Consider the following 6,860-nt stretch of genomic DNA (forward strand, 5'->3'; position numbering starts at 1 on the left):
ACCCATTCTGGAAATCAGTCTGGAGGTTCCTCAGAAAATTGGACATTGAACTGCCTGAGGATCCAGCTATACCTCTCTTGGGCATATACCCAAAAGATGCCCCAACATATAAAAAAGACACGTGCTCCACTATGTTCATTGCAGCCTTATTTATAATAGCCAGAAGCTGGAAAGAACCCAGATGCCCTTCAACAGAGGAATGGATGCAGAAAATGTGGCACATCTACACAATGGAATATTACTCAGTTATCAAAAACAATGCCTTTATGAAATTCATAGGCAAATGGTTGGAACTGGAAAATATCATCCTGAGTGAGCTAACCCAATCACAGAAAAACACACATGGTATGCACTCATTGATAAGTGGCTATTAGCCCAAATGCTTGAATTACCCTAGATGCCTAGAACAAATGAAACTCAAGACGGATGATCAAAATGTGAATGCTTCACTCCTTCTTTAAAAGGGGAACAAGAATACCCTTGGCAGGGAATAGAGAGGCAAAGATTAAAACAGACACAGAAGGAACACCCATTCAGAGCCTGCCCCACATGTGGCCCATACATATACAGCCACCCAATTAGACAAGATGGATGAAGCAAAGAAGTGCAGGTAGACAGGAGCCGGATGTAGATTTCTCCTGAGAGACACAGCCAGAATACAGCAAATACAGAGGCGAATGCCAGCAGCAAACCACTGAACTGAGAACAGGACCCCCATTGAAGGAATCAGAGAAAGAACTGGAAGAGTTTGAAGGGGCTCAAGACCCCATATGAACAACAATGCCAAAGAGCTTCCAGGGACTAAGCCACTACCTAAAGACTATACATGGACTGACCCTGGACTCTGACTGACCTCATAGGTAGCATTAAATATCCTAGTAAGATCACCAGTGTAAGGGGAAGCCCTGGGTCCTGCTAAGACTGAACCCCCAGTGAATGTGATTGTTGGGGGCAGGGCGGCAATGGGGGGAGGATGGGGAGGGGAACACCCATATCGAAGGGGAGGGGGAGGGGATAGGGGGATGTTGGCCTGGAAACCGGGAAAGGGAATAACACTCGAAATGTAAATAAAAAATACTCAAGTTAATTAAAAAAAAAGATAGATCTAGAAGAGAATGGGGCCTTTATTATTGGGGGCAGGTAAGGAAGACACGGGGTGTTAATTAAGACAATATAATGAAATGTGTTCTTAAGACATATTCTTAGGCTCCTACTGGATCCATTTTGGTGATAGGGTTGATTGTGCAGGCAAGATTGCTTGAGCCTGTGATCCTGAAGAAAAGTCTTAGGTCCGTGGATCCAAATACAGCTTGCAAAAGAACCAAGTTGGGAGATGGTCCAGCAGGTAAGGAGATGGTCCAGCAGGTAACGAGATGGTCCAGCAGGTAAGGAGATGGTCCAGCAGGTAAGGAGATGGTCCAGCAGGTAAGGAGATGGTCCAGCAGGTAACGAGATGGTCCAGCAGGTAAGGAGATGGTCCAGCAGGTAAGGAGATGGTCCAGCAGGTAAGGAGATGGTCCAGCAGGTAAGGAGATGGTCCAGCAGGTAAGGAGATGGTCCAGCAGGTAAGGAGATGGTCCAGCAGGTAAGGAGATGGTCCAGCAGGTAAGGAGATGGTCCAGCAGGTAAGGAGATGGTCCAGCAGGTAGGTAAAGGTGCTTGTTGTTCAAGTGGGAGGATCTGAGGTCAGGTTCCCAAAACCTATATAAAAGATGGAGGCCAAGACAAGAGAATCCCAGAAAGCTTGCAAACCAGCTAGCCTGATGTGGGTTGGGGGAAAAAAGAAACCCCATCTCCTATTAGGTGTAAGTTAAGGACTGACACCCCAGGTTATCTTCTGACCGCCCCATGGCACGAGTGTGCCCACGTTCACACATGAATCACATACGTCCCTCTGTCGGGTGCAGAGAATAAACCTTCCAGTGATGTTTTATATTAATTAGATAGCAGGCTGGGTATGTGGCACTTGTAAGTCTTCCTGAATATGACTGTACTCTGTGTTTCATGTCATGGACTCTGGGGTAATTATTGAATAAGTATAACTATTCCAAGAAACTTACTTATTAATGATTGTTATTTCATGTGTGTGTTATTATTGAGAGAGACCAAGAGTGAGAGTGTGTGTACATGCTGTGTGCGTGTGTGCGTGTGTGTGTGTGTGTGTGTGTGTGTGTGTGTGTGTGTGTGTGTAATACCCTTGGAGGCCAGAAGAGGGTGTCCAATCACCTGGAGCTGGCGTTATAGGTGGTCGTGAGCCACATGAAATGGGTACTGGGAACTGAACTTGGGTCCTCTGGAAGATCAGAAAGCACTTTTAACCACAGAAACATCTCTCTGGCTCTGGATTAACCAACTTGAATTGTGACCAAGAGGGCCCTTGGAAGGTTTTTCCCTGTAAAGTTCCTCAGTGCACTATATATAAACAAGTCCATGAGAGTGGTATTCGAGTTTGAGGGTGGGACCCTGGCACTCCAAGTGCCAGAATGTGTTAAACATCTTCCATATTAGCTTGAATCATTCCGACTTGGACGAGAATACTTTTCTCCTACATTATAAACATTGTTTATGTCAGAGTGAAAATTTATACTATAGTTACAATTCCTTTCTGGTACAGTGTTGTGTTTTCCTTATAAGTCACGATTATTTTTGTGTGGTCATGTATATTTGTTAATAACATATCCCTAAAATATCTATCAGAGTTATAGAACACCCCTCAACCTCCCTGAAACAGTCAGGTAACTTATCAGTCACCCTAACCCCTCCCCCGCTTTTTTTTTTTTTCCAAAAGAGCTTTTTTTTTTCCTTTCCTAGAACTTTCTATGCCTGTATTTAGCTTCTTCTGAGCTGTCCTGAAATTTCAGCACCATCTTTGGAATTCTGAGCCTGTTGTCGTAAAGATCTTTTCTTCATTTGTTTGAGGTGCTAAAATAAAATGCTGCAGGCTGAGTAATTTTTAAAAGACACGGGCTGGAAGTCCAAGATCAAATCCACTTGAAGCATCTTGAGCGTCTGACTCATGGCCTAAGCCATGGGTCTTCAATGTCTTCACATAAAAAAGAACCAAGCCCCTTCAGAACCTCTTTCACCAAGCCACATCCTGTGTGTCTCCTGTGGGGTGTCAGTCTGCACAGAGCTTGAGCAGACAGAGAGACATGAAGAGACGGGCTTTTAGATTTGGGTAAATTTAATTTTAATCATCAGTCAGCAACGAATTATTTAATTTCTGTGCACTTCAGACTTATTTCCTTATTTCCCGGAGCTGAAGGCAAATCACCCATGGAGAGATATGGAAAGAGAGCAGTCTATATAATCTGGTTACAGGAAAGGCACCTGCCTCCCATCCCCCCAACCTTTCCTCCGTTTCCTTCTAAATAGTCTGTTTTCATCTTTTCTTTTTCTGTTCTTCATGTGTGTGTTGTGCATGTGTGTATATGTATGACTTTTGCACACATATGTGTGCACACATGTGCATGTGTGTACATATGTACATACATGTGGAGGACTAAGGTTGATGTCAGGGAATTGTTCTTGATGGCTCTCCCACCTTATGCATAGGGCCAGGGTCTCTCAAACAAACCCAGGGCTTATCAATGTGGCTAGTTTTCCTAGCCAGCTTGCTCCGGGGATCTGTCCCCCTTCTCTACCTTCTCAGTCAGGAACTGTAGGCTGGCTGCCATTCTCACCTGACATTTACGTGGGTTTCTGAAGGGTCTAAACCCTGGCCCTCACATTTGTGCAGCAGGCACTTCCATGGCTAAGCTACTCCCCGAGTTCCAATTTTCATCTTAAAATTGTAAAATTTCACGAGCAATTACATTCTGCCCATTAGTATCCAGTGTCACAGTTAAGTGATTCCATCTTGCGGGCGAGGAACATTTTAACACTTAGGTCAGACAACAGCTTTTCAACGAGGAACTTGAATGGTCTCTTTCCAGGTATTTGGCACATTTGTTCTTTGGCCAAATGAATGGCAATGATCATGATTGAAATTTATTGGGCATTTGCCCTGTGCCCAGCCCTGTTCTACGTATTTAACAAGTATTAATTCATTTAGTCCTGTACAACCTGACGAGGAAGGCGGTATTATTACTCCCAGCTACAATTGAAATAGAGGGTCTGAGTGACCCAAGGTTCTGCAGCCAGGGACTATGACATTGGGGCTTAAACCCTTGTATTGGTTACTCGCCCAGTGGCTGTGATCAAATATCTGATAAAGGTATCTTTGAAAAGGAAGGCTTGCTTTTTTAACTGGGAAGGGAATCTCGGTAGCAGGAGTGAGGAGAATTCTGATGTTCCGCTCACTGTACCCTCCTCACTTTTTAATGTGTGTGTGGTTTACACATGCACGCACGTGACTGTGTAGGCTCGAGGTAGTGTCAGGTGTCTTCCCAGTTGCTCTCTGCTTTACTCTTTGAGGCAGGTCCTTTCTGCACTGAACCCAGAGCTTCTGCTTCTGACAGCCTGCCTGGCTGGCTAGTGAACCCCGGGCTTCTGCTTTTCTCTGTTCTCCAAGTGCTGGGGTTACAGATGCACTCAACCACACTGCAGCTTTTACAGGGGCGCCGAGGGTGTGAACACGTTTCTTTATGCACGTACAGCAAGCTTTGCCCAGTGAGCCCTCATCCCAGCCACTCGCTTTGTTCTCCGTATTCAGTCCAGGACAGCAGCTGCGTAGAACGGTGCTGCCCACATTTAGTTTGGGTCTTTCCATGGAAGTTAACTTAATCTAGAAACCCCCTCCTCACAGAAGTGCCCAGAGTCTTATCTTCAAGGTGCTTCTGGAGTCTGTCAAGCTGACAATATTAAACACCACAGCCCAGAAGTTAAGCAGGGTTTGTCTGCTGACACGAAATCTTATGGAAGTGGCTCAGGCAGGACTCCCAAGTGGAGAAGCCAAGCATCCCAGAACCCGGTGTGGAACAGGGCAAGAATGAAGTCTGGGATGGACTAGGCCTGCACTGGTGCTCTGATTGCTGGGGTGGGGGCAGGGGCTCCTGGAGGTGGAACGATCTTTCCCATTCTCCCTAAGAGCAGCCCAGACAGGCCTGGTGGAAAGTGAGAATTCTCCTGTGCAAGCAACCTCAAGCACAAACAGGCAGCTTCACCACTGTGGCCACGCTGGGCTCCCAGCAGGCCTCATTTAAACAGGCTGGCTGGTAGTAGCTGGGGTTGGCTCAGTGGATTACGGGGGCAGCCAGGGATGCTGGGGGGCAGGTGTCCACTTCTGAGTGTGCAGTCAAGTGGATCGAGGGACCCAGACTGATATGAATAGAAAGCCCGGTGTTCACTTCCAATAAAGCCAACTGTCAATTACTGGAAGGTCGCTGACTGGCTGTCCCAGACTCATCAATTCAAATGAGCAGAGGAGGAAGGGCAGGGTGTGAATCCCAGTCAGAGCTGGCTCTCTTTTGAGCAGGCAGAGTCAGGGAAAGGCTTGGGAAAAGCAGACACTTTCTGAGGAGTGGCCCTTCTAGGAACTGGCCAGGACACAGGAGGTTTGGGGGAAGGAGGTGGGAGACAGAAACCATATTATCTGACCCTAGGTTCTTGGCGACTGTCCCTTGTTACAATCCCAGACGAGTTATTTGAAAGCCAGAGATGTTAAGGGACTTACCCAGGGGCATATAGTGTAACTGTCTACACTGCTCCTCCTGATCTAAGTTCGGCTTCCTCTTTTTGTTTGTTTGTTTGTTTGCTTTTTGATTTCTGTTATGAGCCACTGCCTGGCTGTTTCTCTAGTTCACTGCTTTGAGATTAATGTTACACACGAGTCGGCCTATAAGATGTTAGAGCCATGGAGGTAAACTACTCTCACGACCTTGGTGTCTGTCCTGCGGAGAAGCTAAAGGATTTTCCTGAAGCGCAGGAAAGAGGGGAGCTGGGATGGACTATGGCACAGATACCAGGACATTCTTACAGGGACAGAGTGACAGGTCACAAATTGCCACGTTCATCTTACCCGCTGCTGCTGCTACGAACTGTCGAGGAGTCTTTAGCTTGGATATTTAGCACACTGAAACCCTGGTATTGGGGGATGTGGCTTTGTTGGCCTCTATGTGCCTAGCATTTACGAGGCCTTGACTTTTGTCCCTAGCGCATGAACTGACAACCCTGCACCTGGGAGGTGGAAGCAGGGCGATCAGAACTTGAAGACCATCATCAGCTACAGAGTGAGTCTAAGGCCAGTCTGGGCTCTGTAACACCCTGTCTTAAAACAAGCAAATAAAATAAAAAAGAAAACACTCCCATCCCCCTAAACCCACCCAACCTTCTTCTGGGCTTTTTGTTAGCTTCAACAGGGGGTGACTCTGGTTGACAAAGAGCAAGACTTGATGAGGTCCTTGCTCATGCTTGTGCAGCAAGCCCCCTTAGCCACTGAGTCATCCCGAGATCTCACCTCTGCCGCTTAGCTCGAGTTTAGCAGATCACAGCCAGTTCTGCAAGATCACTCACTCCATTTTCCGTTCTGTTCTGAGGTAGAACCAAGGACTTGTAGGGTTAGACAGAGGAATCTTCAAGCCATCTCTTCACATCTCAGACGTGAAGGCTGTGTCTGGCCTTACGGATGAGGAAGCTGAGGTAGGAGACACGTGACTTGATCGAGGTCAGCCCACTTTCCCTCACTCACTTTGTAAAGTAAGGAGGTGGAAAGAACCATTCTGAAATCCTTCACCAGCCCCTCAGCACCATGGAAATGCTGACTGGGTAAATACTAAACCCCCACGGGTGAGATTGGTGGCTGGCTCGCCGTGGCCTTCCCTAGACAATGCTCGAGGAGATTTTAATGACTCGCCTAGCAGACAGATCTGAAGCATTCATTTACTAGAAGGCCAAGTTGCACAGACTATAACTCTGAAGCT

General features: G+C 46.7%; 1 long non-coding RNA gene across 1 annotated transcript; it reads right to left on the reverse strand.

Annotated features, from left to right (window-relative positions):
* Positions 1 to 1,106: 1,106 nt before the first annotated feature.
* On the reverse strand, positions 1,107 to 6,558 carry LOC102548838 (uncharacterized). Its single transcript, XR_358881.5, has 2 exons — positions 6,398 to 6,558; positions 1,107 to 1,701 (listed from the first exon to the last, which is right to left on the reverse strand). It is a non-coding gene; the product is annotated as an uncharacterized LOC102548838 (long non-coding RNA).
* Between the last annotated feature and the right edge of the window lie 302 nt (positions 6,559 to 6,860).

The sequence above is a fragment of the Rattus norvegicus genome, chromosome 13, assembly GCF_036323735.1.
Source record: "Rattus norvegicus strain BN/NHsdMcwi chromosome 13, GRCr8, whole genome shotgun sequence".
NCBI classification, from domain to species: domain Eukaryota; kingdom Metazoa; phylum Chordata; class Mammalia; order Rodentia; family Muridae; genus Rattus; species Rattus norvegicus.